This window comes from Emydura macquarii, unplaced genomic scaffold (assembly GCF_026122565.2).
Source record: "Emydura macquarii macquarii isolate MOO-44397 ecotype Brisbane River unplaced genomic scaffold, CSIRO-AGI_Emac_v2 contig_1876, whole genome shotgun sequence".
NCBI lineage: Eukaryota > Metazoa > Chordata > Testudines > Chelidae > Emydura > Emydura macquarii.
Genome location: NW_027132013.1, coordinates 19575975 through 19593913, shown reverse-complemented (window position 1 = coordinate 19593913; position 17939 = coordinate 19575975). Strand labels below are relative to the sequence as shown.

At 41.8% G+C, this 17939-nt stretch overlaps 1 protein-coding gene across 3 annotated transcripts in view; it reads right to left on the bottom strand.

Moving 5' to 3' along the window:
* Positions 1 to 11737, bottom strand: part of RGS6 (regulator of G protein signaling 6) — a 470201-nt gene extending 458464 nt beyond the window's left edge. For 2 of the 3 annotated variants that reach the window (XM_067557853.1, XM_067557849.1), the window contains exon 1: positions 11666 to 11737. The gene's annotated coding sequence lies outside the window, so the exon portion shown is untranslated. Of the gene's footprint in view, positions 1 to 9596; positions 9665 to 11665 lie in introns of those variants that run through there. The other variant, XM_067557850.1, reaches the window with a different exon arrangement.
* Positions 11738 to 17939: the final 6202 nt, after the last annotated feature.

Here is a 17939-nt window from a genome sequence, read left to right as displayed (position 1 = left end):
ATAATCTTACTAGAGCAGGCAGGCAGCACTTGACAAAATGTACTTCCTTGAGGTAAGAAGTTGTTTCTCTCTCTCTCTTATCTGACTGGGCTCCTGGAACCTCCTGGGAAGAACAGGAGAGTCATCAACTGAAAAGGACAAATGGTTCTTTTATGTTACATCAATATCTGCAAACTCACTTAAATTGTGATAACCAATATGTACAGTAGCCTTGAGATACAAACACTAGTTTGTTTAGAACTCAGCTATTAACCTTCCCTGATGCTGGATTTTGAAGTGAGGCAACAGGTGGCAACAACCAACAATACCAGCCTCCTAATGCATGAATATTGTTAATAAAAATCCCTTTAAGAAAATGCTAAACCAGTCATAACTAATCAGCATGAATATTAACAGGGCCCTTCAGTATGCTTTCTAAAGTACCTAGTCAATAACAAATAAGACAGCTGTAATATCAGAGTCATCTCCTACTCACACAAACCAATCTTCTACCTTGGTGTGTAGAAAGAGAGAAATATACGACCTCATTAAGTTACTGTAAAACACCTGTTTTGTAGGAGGGGAGAGAGAGAACAAGGGAGAGTTAAGAGAAGATATTCTGCAATGCTAACTAATTAGTCTCATTAAAAACATGTAGTATTTTCTAAGCCAAACAGGTTCAAATTTAAGGTCCAGTTCAGCACTTCCATAAAACTTTCTCTAACGTAACCAATGTAATGGAAGTGATGAACATTACACCCCTAGCATGTTTGATTTCAATGGGAAATATTGCATGAGTAATCGGCACAAATTTCAGCCCAGAAAATGGAACATATTAAATTAATACCACACCTAAAAATCCATCAGCATATCTTGACTGCAATACAATTTCATATGGTAATCAATAGCAATAGCTGGTTTTGTATAATTTTTACATTTAAAAAACTGCATACGTCTGAAATGGCATGCTAATGTCCAAATGTGCGAGATTTGGAGTTCATAGTGACTGCAGTTGTGCAACTCTAGTGTAAAAAGCAGTTTGGTGTCATTAAAACATACCCAGTTTCATTGTACTAATTAACATGCATATCTGTTCATGTGCTTGAAAAGTCTTACAGCCACGTGAGTTGCTGAACTGATAATTATCTGCCAGAAAAAGTCTACCTGGTCTGGTGGAATGTTTAGACCCAATTCATTAGGTAATTAGTTAAAGTGACAGGAGGGAAAGGACAAGAAAAAAATAATTAGTTAATTTGAATTCAATTAGTTTCCATTAACTCTAAATTGATGTTTCACATCTGCTGCCATAAATCTCTCTAGAATGCCCCTGAAAAGGAGGGAATCTGTATCTCTGTATTCTATTTCTTAGCTGTTTATATTACAGTAGCACTTAGAGGTGTCAACGAAGATTTGTATACTGATAGGCAATGTAAAAACACATAGTAGAAGAATAGTCCTTTCCCAGAGAGTTTACAGCAGGTGTGTCAAGAGCATCCTGTCCATATCATGAGGTTATGTGGCCAGCATGACTTAATAAGATTATGAAGAATCTCAGCCTTAATTGTCTTCAAAAGTTTCTACATACGTTTCTAATCTTCATGGCTGCAGAGATAACCTTCCAAATGTGGACCAAGTGTAAACCAATAACATGACGTCTGCTTGAGTCAGCAGACAGCCTGAAACAATGAGTAAGAGTTGCAAACTCTCCTCCCCCTATTAATCTGATTGGTGTGCCAGCTCTGAGGACTATGATGACATTTGATTGTCAACATCTATTGCATTCCTGATCATTTTAGCAGATGGAATAGGGCATGGAGGTGGGAGTGAAACCCTCATGGGTTGGGAATTGGGAGTTGTTGCAAAGGAAATAGAGGAATAAATAAAAGTTTAGCTACTACATAAAGGCTGTGCTCTCTACTTGATCGCTGTGCAAACCTCTCACGGATATTAGTGGGCCTTCCACTTGTGGCTGAAAGAAAAATGACACCCTGAATTTATACTCCAACTTGTTGATCATAACCAAACATGAAATCCAGTCCTTTCCTCCAACAGAGTTTGACACCCATTGTTTGTAATCTAAATAGAAAGGATGGGCAATGTCTGAGCAGGAAAAGAGAGGCACATATGGGCAAAGTGACTTCTCCCAGAGTCACACTGCAAACCAATAGAAGAGCCAGGTCCTCGCCTCTGGAGTCCCACTTCAGTGCTTTATCTGTTGGCCCCTGCTGCCTCTCACGTATGGAATATGGGGGCTTCGGGGTTAATTAAGATGCATTCCAATAAAATTATAAAAATGGACCAAATTCACAGAGGTGAAGATACACACCAATGAATTACAAGATTCTGCCAACAACTTCTAACTGTGCCTACTCCCTCTTGAAACAACTGTTACAGCAGGACATTGTGTTGGTGAAAAGGGGACTTATAGAGCAGATGGAGAGAGCCACATTGAAGCTGTCTGAACATTTCCAGCAAGAGCACTTACTATTAACTTGTTTGTCAAATGCTTCCCCTTTTGGTTGTGAAGAAAGCATTTTTGTTTATATTTGAAAACAAATTAACAGACTCCCAAGTCCCTCATCACTACCCTTTGACCACATCCAACTCTGGGGCAAGGGGTTTAATTACAAGCTAAGATGAACGTACTGGCAGCACATCACTGTTGCAATATGTCCACTGGAGAGGGAAGGCAAGGTCATACCAACAGTAGATAAAGAAGAACCAGGAGGATAGAAGTTGGGGAGAGATGTGGCATTGTCTGAAGCTACAGATAGATGACTTGGGGCATTGTCAGAAAAGAGTTGAGTTGCATGAGCAGCTAAGATAAGAAAAAAGAGAGAAGGAAGTAACTAAAGAAGGCAGAAGAGCAGTGTGGGTAGCGGAGAGGCCAGCACCACGGACTCCTTAAAGCTAAATCAATCAAAAACATAACAGCCCAAAATGGCTTTCCAGGGAAATGCGTCAGTAGGATTAAGACCATTCTGAGAGAAGTGAGCCCTGTCTGGTAAACTTACCACATCAGAGATTATTTAGGGATCATGAGCCAGCCTGAAATTTGAATTTCCTACATTTGATTGGGTCCTTCTCTAAAAAAACAAGATGTCTGGTGTACCACCAGACTATGATTGTAGCACAGATCTGTGTGTGGAGGTGTTCTCTCTCTCTTTCTGGTTATGTTAGTGTGAACAAGTGAGAAAAGAAACCACTGCAGGCCCACTCACCTTTTCCATACTGAAGATACTAGGATCACAATGAGGGTAGGGACATCTGGTTCCTTGTTACCCCCTGAGACATTTCCTCAATGTGTTGTCTCCTCCAGTAGACACATCCTATGTGCTTCCTAGGAGAAATCTGCCTCAAGATTTCTTTCTGCACTTCCCATGAGTTATACTCAGCACCACTATGAAATTCCATGAGCCAGTTGGTCCCTGTATGTTTTCTTTCCCATCAAAACACTTGGCTCCCCCAATTATATCCTTTCTTCATAAACAGCTCCCCTTTTAGACAACCATCCTTCTCTGATAAAAAGACATAGTCTAGTGGTCTAAGCAGAAGACTGGCAACCAGAAACTCCCAAGAACCTAAGACTGCATTTGAGAAGGATTCTCTGCAGCCTTCAACAAGTCACTTTGTCTCTAGTGTGCCTATCTGTAATAATAGCAATACTAGTACTAACCCATCTCACATAAGTATTCTAAGGAATGTTACTGATGATGTGTTTGGAAGGTGAAAAGTGTTACGATTGTTATTCATGGGTTCCCTGTCTCCCTCATCTGGAAGGCGATCGGAATACTCCTTGCTTGCCACTACTAAAAGATGACAGACCATTTTTCTTCCATCAGAAAGCTGCATCCCATTTTGAATTTATAGTTAGTGTGCATAACCGATTCTGATTCTATCATCATGGTATACAACAACAAATAAAATAGAATAATGTTCAGTTATTTGTAGATATTTTCAGAGGCTCTCAAAACACTTTACAGAGTTGGGTGTTAAACCCATATTACATGTGTGGAAACTGAAATGAAGTGACTTGCCCAAGGTCTTACACCAAATAGAATGAAGTCTCCTGATACCCCAGACCCCTTTTCTAATGATGAGTCCATAGTCTCCTTTTGCAAAAAGGGAAATATATACCATATTTATTATTCTGAGCATCTAAAATGTGCTAGAAACAGCAAAAACAATTCTCATCCCAAAAATTTTACGTTTAGATTTGACATGTCTTAACAAGTGAGGGTAGTAAACAAACCAACCAACAAAAATAGGAACTGAGTGGGGAGGGATGGGGGAAAGGATAGGTATTGAACACACATATAGATTGCAACCCAGCGAGACAATCAGATTTTTTTTCTGTTATTCAGCCTATTTTTAAAATTGGTATTAATGGGCCCAATTTATCCATAAGTGTTCTACCTTCCAACAAACAGCACTACTGTGTATGGCAAGAGTTCTTGGGAAGGCTATATGCCAAGATTTTGTTATCAAAAATAGCCATCGAGAATGTAATAGTGAATGTTTAACTAATATAAATTGTCAGAGCTAATATAAATGGTCAGGAATTCAGAAATGCAAAAGAATAAAAATAGTCCCACCCAAAACTTCATCTGAACTTGTGATCCCAAACTACAGTAGTGTTTGTAAAGTGCTATCAGTCTGCATAGCAGAGATTCACCAGGGAAATATGAAGCTGAATCTAGTTATTTTGCTATTTTGCAAGTATACCAGTTTGCTGGCCAAACTCTTCCCTTTGACAAGATGAGTAACCACACTGGTGCTCTACGGCCTGGGGCTTGAGGGAGAAGGGAATTCTATCTCCTCTCCCAGAGAGAAACCCTGCTTTGCAAAGCCCATTTCCTTGGGCTCTGCACAGTGTCTCAGAATCTGGTCCACTAAATTCAGTGATGAGGAAAAAATATCAATACTTTGTCTCTCACTTCAGTTTAGGAATGAGGGTCTCTTGTTCTCTCTGCACCATGAAAAATGCTAATTGTGATTTACAAAAGTGATTTACAATGAATGGACTGAATTTTCTATGTTACACTACTAACAAAATCAATAGTTTGAAAACTACTAGAGAAAGATTAATTTACAAAAGAAATATGGAGATCAAAAGTACTAAAATTCTAATATGTGCTGATCAGAAAGTAAAAATCAAATTATTAAAATCAGAAAATGTAAACCCCAATACAATTAAACTCCAAATCCAGAATTACTCAACTTAAACTCCCTGCACTGTACAGGGCTTGATTAAATAAATTCTCTTCAAGTAACTTGGTGTAAAATGGAATGATAACCAATATTCCACCGCATAAATCAAACTATTACACAATCTCACTTAAAACTCCTCAAGGTGCTGAAAGTTCTTGCAGGTTGCTTCTTCTCAAGAAAATGAAAGATTGCCAGTACCATAGATTAGAGTAAAATGGGAAGTTTACTACCCAAAAAGTACAATTGTTTTTTGAAGATTTAGACCCGCACAATGCCCCAATCCACATGGAGACAGTAGTCAGAATTCCATGTGTGGATTAAGAGTATTGTGATATAATAATATTAATTATTTTGTTGCACTTCTATAGCCCCTTTTACCTCAGGAACTCACATTCCCTTACAACAGGAACAAACTAGTACTCACTCCTATGACAAAGACAAGTATTATTCTAAATTTTACAGAGGGATGAACTAAGGCACAGAGAGATTAAGAGACTTGCCCAAGGTCATACAATCAGTGGCAAAGCAATGAATTGAACATATACAGCCTGACTTCCAGACCATTAGTCAATATTCCCTCATCATCTATGGCCCTGGGCATGTAACACATTACATCTACATTACTTTGTTATTTGTACAAGTCAGTTTTTCTCCCCCTCTGAGGAAAACAAGGCCTTCATATTTGAGGATGTTGCAGCTACCCTCAGAGGCCTTCATCGCTGCCCCAAATTTAAACTACAAAGAAAGGGAAGAAATACCCTTTGAATTTGTCAATGTTTGTCACTCCTTTTTTCGCTAGAAAGCTTACTGGTGAGTAATATAACTGACTAGTCTTTATTATCTGATACTCCTATCCCCCCATTTTCAAATGGGCCAAGCACACTGCCTTTGTGCTATTCTGCCCCGGCTGGGTCAGGAAGCAGGAGGACAGGATAGTGGTTTCTACACAGCAGTGAAGAGCAGAACATTACTACTAACCTCCTGGGGATATCCAAATGTCAAAAATGGACTGTTTACTTTAAATTAAAACTACTTGTTGATATTCATTGCCATTGACTACAGAGATGCTCAAAAATAACAATAAATCTGATACAATGCAAGTGGGGAACAGCAGCCTGTCTTGCATTCATAGCCTTTCTACACACTTGACAGCCAAGGGGAAAACGATGGGTTAGCTTTTCTTCCTTGCTCTTCCTCATAAACTACAACAGCAGAAATTAGTTCCTCCCCAGTCACCAAAGAATGGCAGTCTTGCTACTGCCAACTGCATCTTTGAAACGTTTTGGCAAGCCTACATGCCTTTTTAAAGGAAAACAAAGTTAAATACATAGTGAAGAATTCCAAAGTACTCCAGATTGTATGTATATACTGAAGTCACTTCAATCACCACTGTAATGCAACCAGTTCCATGGTGGAAGTCAGCAGCTATTTGACAGCTCACAGTAACACTGCACAACAGTTTACAACAGAAAGTGAGGAACACTATAGCAAGTTGAAACTGCAGCAGAAATTTTGGGTAGGCAGAATGCAATAATCTGGATTTAGAGAAACAAGGCAGGTAAAGTAATATCTTATATTGGACCAATTTCTGTTGGTGAAAGGCAAGCTTCCGAGCTTCACAGAGCTCTTCTTCAGGTCATAATAGTAGAACAACACTGCAACAATAATCTAAATTGGAATTTGGGGTCAGATTTTCAAAGGTATTTAGGAACCTAAACATGCATATAGGTGCCTAGTGGAATTTTCAAAAGCAGATTAGGTGTCTAAATCCCACCACAATCAATGGGAGTTAGTACTTTAATGAGATAGATGTCTTTTGAAAAATCTCATTGGGTACTTATCTGCATCTTTAAACCTGCATCTGAAAATCTGGTCCTTAGTTACCAGCATCTATTCTCTTGTATTTGGCTATCTACATGCCTCCAGTATAAATGGTACCATGGACTCTTTAGTAACAATAGATGGTTCAGATGTCAATTTTACAGCTGATCTGACAGTTCAAGCAGCAAAGTGCCAAATCACATTATGTAAGTTTGATACTGATCTGAAGGAATAAACCCTAATGAACCACCAGTGTGACTCCCTAGAATACCAGGGGTTTCCCTTGGAGGTCTTCCATCCGAATACAGATCAGGCCTCACCATGCTAAATCATCAGAGATTAAGATGGCATAGAAAATAATGCATTCAGAAGCCAGTTGAGAAAATCCCATAAGTAATGTGCATTATTTCAGTTGCTAAAGCAAGATGGAATAATATTAATTCATAATAATCCATTGTTGTTCAATAAAACAAATCTATGTACTTGTACGGTTCCCATCACTATCGTACTTGAGTGCCTTACCAGAAATACAAAGGCAAAGGCTTTCCCTGACTGCAAATCTAACTCTGTTTCTGGTGGCAAGAATACAAAATGTTCACCACCTGCCCATGAAGAAGCTATGTCCCTCTGGTTTAGGGCACTGTTGAGGAATAACTAATCCTAGTTCTGACATCATTGTTAAATAGATGTCACTGCTGTTTTTAGTGAGCATATCACGGTAGAGAGAGAATTTGATGTAAAATCCTGTTGTCTCAATGAAATGATCAAGACTGTTCTGAGCCAGATTCTTTAAGATAGCGGTCTTCATTCTTGAAGTGCCGGAGAGCTACATCACTATGGAATGGAGTCACAGACAACCACACAATAATTGCAACATGACTGCCTGAGATTGCATTGGGAAGACTCAGTCATGACATGACAACATCATTGATCAATTTACCATGAACCGATGCAACATCACAACAAACAACGTTACGTTGCCATGCTGCAGCTATTTTGTCTCTTTCTGAGACTTCATTTTCCTTCTCCTCCATCTGCTTGCCCACTGCAGTCATTGGGAGAGTATTTCCTTCTCCTATTCTGCCCTTCCTGGGTGCTGAAAAGGACAGTGATGGATTCTGGCAGTTCTGATCCATGTATTCAATTTTGCTCTTGCTTTCTCACACATGTTAAACAATGCAGAGAGCATTCATGTGAATAGCATTCCGCTCACTTTCATCAGACCTGTGGGCCACACCAGAAATACATGCCGGACCCTGAAGAGCCTCCTATGCCTCCAGAGAGAAGGGCTGAGTATCACTACTTTGCAGAGACATGTTTTTGCCCTATTCTCAAGAGCTATTTGGATGAAAACAGTTTGCTGTACCACCACCATTACAGTAATGATCAGCCACAAGAGAGCAAGCAGTGTCAATAATAATGATGCTAATGATAATATGCAGCTGTGTGTTATAACATTTCCTGGAATAGCATTAAGAGGGCAACCAGAAAATTAGTGAGATGGATTAACTGTGGCCTTTAAACACCTACTATAGATACAACTCACACTGAAATATGCAGAAAATTGTTGCTCTCTCTCATCATTTCATGATCTTTGCTATAATTCAAAACTGGAGGTAGGGTGTTTGAAGATTATTTAAATTCCATCACACTTGCATACACTAAGAAAAAAAATGGGAACATTTACCATTAATTATTCTAATAAATCAGGGCATTAGAACAAGCAGCATCCCATGCAAAAATGTAGTCAATAATGGCAGAGTCTAAATACTTTCTTCAGCATTTAGCATAGAGATTAAAGTACTGAAATTTATTATTCTGTGCCTGTAATGAGAAGTAAATGACTGTTTTTCAAGCACTTGACCCTGGTTTAGAGAATTGTAATAGCGGATTTCCAAAAGCATGTATCAAATGTGCTTAAAATCAGCTGGCAAAGAAAATATTGCACTTCATAATTAAACCACAAAAGGCTGATAATTCTTTGACATCCAAAAATCAGTATACATGTGGTATTCTATTCTCTGTAAAACCAGGTGATAGAAGAGATGAAGGTAAGGGTGAGAAGCATGTGCAGTTCCTTAAAAGAACATCCCACACTCTCAGAATTCTAACACACTTTTTATCCTCTTAAAATTCCCAAAGCTCTAATTTATAGATGGCATCTTTTGGTGTGATCTGTACTGAACTATCACAAATAATACTTCCTTTTGTCTTTTATTAAGCACCTTTCGTGCTCAAGGATCTCAAGGCACTCTACAAACTGCACACACCCGCCATAACTGAAATGCAGCCACCTTTGGGGTGGAAGGTAAAAAGCAGCTGGAGCACAGCATGGCCACAACAGAGGAGGGAAGTTTTATAAGACGCTACTATTTACAAAAGAGAGATTTTCCCATTATTCTCAGCAGGGAAGTTACTAAAATAAATAAAACCAACAAAGAGCAATTTATTGGTGTGCCTCACATAAGCCTTAGCTTCATAGAAAGCATCAAGAAACACCATGCTACTCTGTCCTATGCAGCTTGTGATTAAGGCATGATCCTGGCAAGACCTCCCTTGGCCAGGTCCTGTAAATCCTTACTCACTAGAATAGTCTGCTCGTGAGCAGCCACGTTGATTTCCGTGGGGACAGCATGCGTGAACAAGGATGATGCCTCTGAGTTGGGATTTGCAGCACTGAGTCTAGACGCTCTTTGGAGCGGTGACCATGACTACTATTTTCCGTGAGCACAAAGCACAGGCATGGCAGCACTATTGTGACCCATCACCTCTTGCAGACGGCATTTCTGCTTGCCCTGCAACCTACTCTCTGATCTTCCGCTGATGACATCACAATCGGGTACTAAGGACATGTTGATAGTGTCACAGGGGAGCATGACTTTGCGCGGAGAATACGAAGCAGCTGATCTCTTAAGCGAGGAGCTTGTCTTCAAGCACGTGTCCTTTGTAATTAAGAACGAAAATACATTATAGCTTTTTGCTCAAAGGGGTCAGTTTTCCTGTGGGTCACCCGTTGCTGTTTAGAGCCACATAATGCTGCTTATTTTTACCTCCCTGTCCAGCGTCCCGTTTCAAAGACGCCTAACTCACAGAGCCTTGCAGCGATCTTTTACCTGGCACTTGACAGCTTGGCTTTTAAAAACAAGGCAGCAGTATTTGTTGCCAGCCCCGGTGACGCGAGTTCAGTGAGCATCGCAAGAATTACTTAAGGAGACAGGGGAATACACACACACTCACAATCGCGTTACAAACACAACCACCAGTAACACACCACGTCCTCCCTCCTCGGTGCTTTGCGAGAGCTGACATTGCTCAGACCCAGCAGGGTGACTCGGAGTGAGCTGCCTGGCTGGCGGTGGCTTAGGGGGGTCGCTCCACGGGAGCACACCCCCAACGTGTTCTACTGTGCATGGCTTCGCACGGCAGGGGCGGATTGTTCGCTGCGATTACAACAGAGACAAACTTTCCGCGCTATCGCCGGGCGGGGAAATCTGCCGCTCGCGGATCTCCCAGGGAAGTCCCTCAATCCGCTCCCCCACAAAAACAAACCAAAACGCCACTGCCCAGCACACCCCGCTTTCCTGTCCACCCCCAACCCCCGGGCAGCGCCAGAGCGCGGCTCAGCTCACACGCGCCTTCGGCGAGCGCCCGCCTGTCTGCAGAACGTGCGGGCGGGAACTTCACCGCGCCCCACAGCCCTGGAGCCCAGCCGCTCGTGATTGCACCCGGGGCAGCGAAACGACCGCCTCCGAGAGTGCGATCAGCAAGGGGCAGGGCTCTCGGTCTAACCGCCTTGTGCCTTGAAACCAAACTGGCTTCCTTTGCTGCAGAAAACTTGTTCACCCGAGGCATCCCCTCGCCCGTGGACCAAGCTCCCGCTTTGCCCCCAACGCCCCTGCTGTATATAGCGATGTACCGCCGTCCCCCCACTCCCCAAAGATTTCACTGTCGGGCTTTTGCTGAGCTCTATTGCTGCAATTTGACAGCGGCACAGCAGAGACTATTGGAAACTACTGCTGAACTCCCGGCTTCCTTCATTGATAAATGCAAGCGAAGCAATAGAGCCGGAGAGAAACACACACACACACACACACGTCCCCGCCCCGTCCCCCGAGATTGGTTGCTTAGAGATCTCACTATGTTTTCTCCAACAGCGATTCTTTTTCATCTTGCTTAATACATGTAAGAGCGCTTTTCTTGGGGAACAAGCCCTTCGCCAGCCATCTGCCGGAGAAGCCTGCGTACATTCACAAATGCCATCCTGTGCCTAAATGAAACCCACAACGAACGCACACAATCGCATTGAAATAACCCGGAGTTGCAGCTCCTACATGACAGCAAACCAGTTCATTCACTTACACACACACACGCTTTGCCTAGTCTCAGACACACACCCAGAACATGCAACCTACTTAGGAAGAGCAAAAGGTAATCAAATGCTTTCATCCTATGGCAAGAATCCGCCCTTTACCTCAAGAGGGTTCCTGAAAACACTGAGCGCAACCAATATGCTTTGACTCTCAATCGGTTTTGTAGCCAGACGAACTGCAGATTGAAAAGCAATCTCTCTTTAAACGAACAAAAACATCCGAAATTTACAACAGCATCTGCCCAGAAACTCCTTGAGAAATCTGCGTGCAGCCACTTCAATTACCTTAGCAACCAAAGAATTGCTGAATTCCCCTTTCTGCTTTTTAATTTCTCCTCAGAGACAGGAAAGAGCCTGCTTCATGGTAAAACTGGAGGAAAAAAATGAATGAGAGAGACTTGCAGTTTCCTGAGGGCTCTTCCCCCCTCCCCCTTTCAAAATGTCTTGTTCTTCTCAGGGTCCCTCTGGCTGCAGAAGAGACTGAGGCTTTGGGGTGCAATCAGAGAAGATGGAAACGGGAAGGCTGCTGCTGAAAAGCCACTGGCAACATGCTCTCCCTCTCTCCAGCCACTGAATCTTTCTGCCTGATTTTTCAGTCCTCCTCTCTCTCTCTCTCTGCACACACTCACACTTCGGTGTCTCAGTGCACACTAGAGGGAAAAAACAGCCCCCCAGCTGTGGGAGCCCTGTGCTACAGGAAAGATACAGAGAGAGAGAGAGAGAGATGAGAAACAGGGAAGGAGGAGGAGGGAGGAGAAGCTGCTTCAAATAAAAGATTTGTCCCTTGCAAACGATCTGCAGCAGCAGCGCCTACTGTAGGGAGCAACGAGGATCTGCAGCCTCATTATGTGCACCTGATAGGCAGTGAGGGACAAAGAAAGCAGGAACTGGGTTAGGAGATCACGCAACGCACTTCAACCCCTCTGCAACAACCCTAGATTCCCCCTCATTCAGTTGATACCAGATGGGTCCCACTACACCTGCCCTCGACTTTTAGAAATGGTCTTCCTGGGGGGAGGTTGGGCTGGAATTTGTTTTGGGATGGAGGGAAGCAAAGGAAACCCCCTTAGCTCTCCTCCTCCCCAACTATCTGTTCTCTTGGAACACAGTTTAATAATTTCCCAGCCTCAGGCTGGCCCACCCCATCCCATCCCCCCATTTTTGCTGTGGGTTTATTATTATTATTAGCCAAGTATATGAGAATGAACTATTTACCTTTCTCCACAAACTTTGAAATCTTTATGTGATTCCTTCCATCCCTAGGAGATTTGCAACAACAACAAAAATCACTGGAGAGATGCACAAGCTGGCGCGGGGCAGGGGGCAGATGGTGAGGGACTAATGCAAAGCACATATATCTAGCTAGGAGTAAGTCATGTAAGTTCCTCAGATAACTTGGCACTGTTTTCCATTTCATTATGAATTATTATTATAGAGGGTCAAGCGCTTGAACTCACTGAGAGTGCAATGAGACCTTTTGCAGAGGGATAGACTGAGTGAAGTAACTAGTGATGTAGCTTCTGCAGGCAAAGCTGTCTTACAGGTGGGAAGCCTTGTCAGTCACTCATACCCAGAAATCTCAAATTTCCCATAAAATATAAACACATAATGTTAGTACTAACAGTACTACAATACGGAGCAGAAAAGAGAAATAAAGCTAGAACCTGGTGCCTGAGATGCCCCTGTGGGGATGGGTGGGGATGGGTGGAAGAAAAAACCTTTTTAAAAACAGTTTTTCCTGTAAGGAGGAGATGTTGTGTTTGATCTTTGTACTTACTTCAAAGGTTGCTGTCCCCCTCTTGTAATGACTGTAAAAGGGATTTTTCATTCAAGCTGCTGTACACAGATAAACACTAGAGTTTCCAGCTCCTAAACTAACTAAACAGTGCTTGTGATACTTAATGTCTCCACACAGGGTCTTCCTGAGTCCTGACCTAAATAGTGCTGTGTTGTACTGATGAATTCTGAGGTTCTTAGACACTTGAGGCTCATAGCAACCAAGTTTTGTGCAGCTCCAGGCACAATGGCTCTCCCCATGTATTTGTTCAACATACCATGCTCCAAGCAATGCCAGGGGTGGGAGATGAAGCTGCACAAACCTTGGCAGCTGTGAGTGGGTGCTGGGTTTTCTGGAGGGTTCCTGTGTGGTAAGAGAACATGGGGCTAGTATGCAGCAACATCGCCTCTGTTGCTACCTGCTCCAGGATGCATCTTCCTTTTTTTATGCTGCTTTGCTGTGGGAACAGCAAGAGGGGAGACAGATGGGTCACCTGGCTTCCTGCAGAACAGGCATCACAATGAATCCCAGTGGCTGCGACAAGTAACTGCACAGCAAAATCTGAGCCAAGCAGGTGGATTTCAGAACAGCCACAGGCCTTAATGTCACATGAGATGCATGACACTCAGCAGCCATACAGGCCTCTGTGGGGCAAAATTGACAAACCAACTATGGACACATTCCCATCCCGGCTGAACATCATGAACTTCCCTCCTGTATGGGCTGTCCCCTCTATCCCGCAGATGGCAAGGCAAAGCAGTTTGAAGAGGAGGATGCACACTGAAGGACCCAATTAAATGGCTTCCCACGGGCCCCCAGTTTTACCTGAACCTGAATAGTTGATGATTAAAGCTGCTGAAGGCCCCAAAGACTAGTCAGGAGGAAAGCACCCTACCCCCAGAGCCTCCACAATTGTGGAGGAAGGCTATTGGGAAATCAAAGTTCTCTCCCTCTTCTCAATAGCTCATTCCTCTGATCCTTCTTGCTTTTGTCAGGATTTTATCACAAAATAGTTAAAACTACTAGTTAAATTGAACTAGAACATTATCCCAGGATATGACTCTGTCTATCAGCAGTGTCTCATCAAGGACTGAATATTTCAGTATCTTACACCACTATTTCCATTTCTGTTCTGTCTTTCTTCTCCTATCCCTCCCAAAAGAACACAGAGGCAGCACTTAAAGAGAAACTATCAGGTCAAATTCAAACCAAAATGTAGGTTCTATAAAAATAGCTTTTACAAAATCTAAAATCAGTGGAATTGTTTTCATATATTTCTTAGAATTCCAGTTCAAACAGATTTTAAATACGTTTTCCTACAGTGTGTCCAGCCCAAACATTGCAGCATTATGCTAGCACATAAAAACCAGAAAGAGAAGTTAACTAGAAATATTAAACAAGTAAAAGTTTCCGGTCTGATTTCATTGGGCAAGCTCAATAAAGGAACAGTAAACAAAGAACACAAATAATGACCAGTAAATTAAACTGTAAACACTTATTTCAGTTTTAATAATATCAAGTGCTGTTAACATGGGTAATGTTTTGTCTGCATTTGTTTTTCAATAAAAAGGGTCAGTGGAGATTGAATCCTGTCATATGACAGAGGTTTTAATCTTTCTTACCCTGAACTATGTCATGAGAACAGGAAATAAAGAGCAACTACATGGCAAAACTCCTGTGTGTCACACACTATTATCATAACAAATAATAAATTATTAAAATGGAAAAAAAGATCAAGGGTACCGAATTAAGAAAACAGACTAGTCAGTTTGACTTTGCTGCAGAGTCCATGTCTAGTGTTAATCTCTTTCCCCTTGGGCAACCAGACAGTTTGATGATAAGATTAAAAATTTTAGCAATCGTCCATTTTAAATCAATGGGATAGTATTCAATGGCATCAAGTTAAGACATACATAAGTGTTTACAGGATCGAAGCTTTATGGCTGAATGCCCTGCTGTTTGGGTGGCCATTCATGTGTTACCAGAATACCGGACATTCCGATACTTCCAGGAATGGCAAGAGCCCACCCCCGCCAGCATAATCTTCCACTCATGGTGTGTACAAGGTCATGCCACACAGAGGACACCATTTTGAAGCGCGTACCATGCCACCATGAACTCTCACATACAGTGCATGTAAGGTCATGCTGCACGGAGGACGCCATTTTGAAGAGCATGCTACTCCACCCTACCAGCATAACCTCACACACACAGTGCATGTGAGTCACACCAGGGGAGGCAGAGTGCACACTCTTCAAAATGATGTTCCCCATGCTGTACCAGACAAAACACCATCCAGTTCTATCTTAGTAGCGGATGGCGGATAAACCACTCAAAAAGAGGACTGTCTGATTTAAAACTGGACAAATGGCCTGCCTACCTGCTGTGCTCAGTAAATACTGAAAAAGAGGAAGAAGCAAAGGCAATGTTTCCTGGGGAAAGTTTTTTGTTGTCCCTATCTCCAGTATAGCTTATTCATATATTTTAAAGCCAGAAGGAGGAAGAGGGTGTACAGAGGTCAAGAGGTTACGTATCTATCCTCCCATTGGCCCAGGCCCTTTTAAAGACCCGGGCCCCTGGGCACATGCCCCCCTTGTTCCTCCCCCCACTATTGGCGGGCCTGTTTACACTACAGTAGTACAGCAGTGTAGCTGCAGCACATGTCATGTAAACGTACACTTAGCATAGGCTTTTCACACAAAGGGGCCAGAGCAGGGGTCAGAATCCAGCTGTTAATTGTAAGATCTTTGGGGCTGAAGCCACACTTCTTTCCAGTTTGTACAGTATCTAGCACAACAGAAGCCCTAATTTTGATCAGAGCCTCTAGGTTTTAACCTGCCATAAATATTGAATGCTTGTTAATAATAAGCAAAACAGAGCTGGTGGCTCTCAGGAGTGTGTTGCTGATACCCCATCAAACTTCACTTCCCATTGGGAACATTAAGACAAAGGAAATGTAGTTCCCAGCTATAATGATGAGAAAGGCAGGAGTTTTTCAGAGTTGTTCAAGGTAAGTTCTATTTTTTTAAAACAATATTTAATTTAACAGTGACCTAACTTTACAACGGCCTTGAATGTCTTGGCTTTTCTCATGCATCTCAATCGTGAGCTTCATCTCCTGTGTCTTAGACCTACATCATCAGAATAACAGAGCAATAAACACAATGGAAATTGTTAAAATAAACTAAGTCGGAACATGGTAGTTGGATTATTCTTTTCTATTAGGTTTCAGATATTTGTAGTGACTTTCCTTCTTTGTAGATATGCAGAGGTTTTAGCACATTTTTTATGCTACACACTGTTGAGTTCTTCAAAATGTCAATCTCCTAACCCTTCATTTATTATATGGTTAAAGTTTAGAATATCAAACAGTTGCAGTAACCCTGAATGCCTCAACCTCTTCATAGAAAGATCCTTTGTTTTGTAAATATTAATGATCTTTGTCAGTGAATTGACTAGCAAGTATGAAATTTTACAAGCAGCCTAGAATTATACTAGCATTCAGCAGCAGTCTGTAATGTGGTGTTAATATTGTCAGGATAGCTTTTTGACTGGAGTTTCTTGTGACCAGCTCACCCATATGCTGTGCACAAATATTATAATAAGCCCACATCTGACTTTTCAACTATTTTCTGGTTTCATTATCTCTCTCTGCAATTCATAGCTTTTCTTTTTTAAAAATCTGTTTGACCTCAACAGGCTTGATTATCCATTGTGTCTGAGTTCTGCTCAGGTACAGTGGAGAAGGGACGTTATCAGGGGGGTTGTTGTGGCTCTTTGAGTCTTAGCAACCGTGCCCCAACACAAGTTAAAGCCACAGAGAACAACTTTAACTTACATCACTAACATAAGGTCTCTCAGGGACCTTCGCTAGTAGAAAATCGGGCATGGCAGAGCTTCACAACCCCATGTATGCTCCCTCCCTTTATGTTGTAGGATGGATTTCAGTGAAGGAGATACAGCCACCTCTGCCAGCTTTACACTGGTGGAAATTCCCCTTAAACAGGGGACATTCTCCAGTGGGAAGCTCCAGTCACTTTTGGTTCACTTTGCACCACTTTTGCACACAGTACAAACTGAACTTAGCAGACTGGAGAATCCAGCTCATACTATATATTGATAGTTTCTGAGCCATGACCAAAAAAAGTCAACATCAAGTCAAACACAAATCTCTACATCTTCAAGGATAATGCAAGCCACAAAATCACAGGCAACTTAATCAAAAACATTCTGAAGCAAGCAGAACCAGGCTGCTCTAGCTTTGTTGTTCAGCTTCACTGAACTCCTAGCTTTATGCAATGGGATTTCAGCTGTCTGTGAAAACATGATGTTTATGTCAACTCTAGTGCTTCTTAAATTTTTGAATGGACTTTGCAAGATTTCCGTGGGGCTTGTTTTCATCAGGAAAAAGAAATGGCTTCAGATTTCAGAGACAAAAGAACTTGGGCCCTGACTGTAGATGAAACTTGCAAACTGAAAATATTATGAGCAAATTTTCAATAAAAAACTAAAAACATCAGAGACACCTCTTGCATCCTTTGTGTTATTTTAGATTTTTATAATCAGAGAAGAACATGACAAAAGAAACAATCTTTGCACACTCACTCTGGGACAGCATAGATGACCTTGTTCACCATAAGTATTAAACAGCAATTTATATAAGAAGCTGTGTCTTAAACAGCCCCAAATTGCATACAGAGTAATTGTTTTAAGGGAAAAAAGTGATTCAGTTTCCATGGTATCCTAGTCCTGGATGGGCCTCTCCATACCATAGGCAAGACA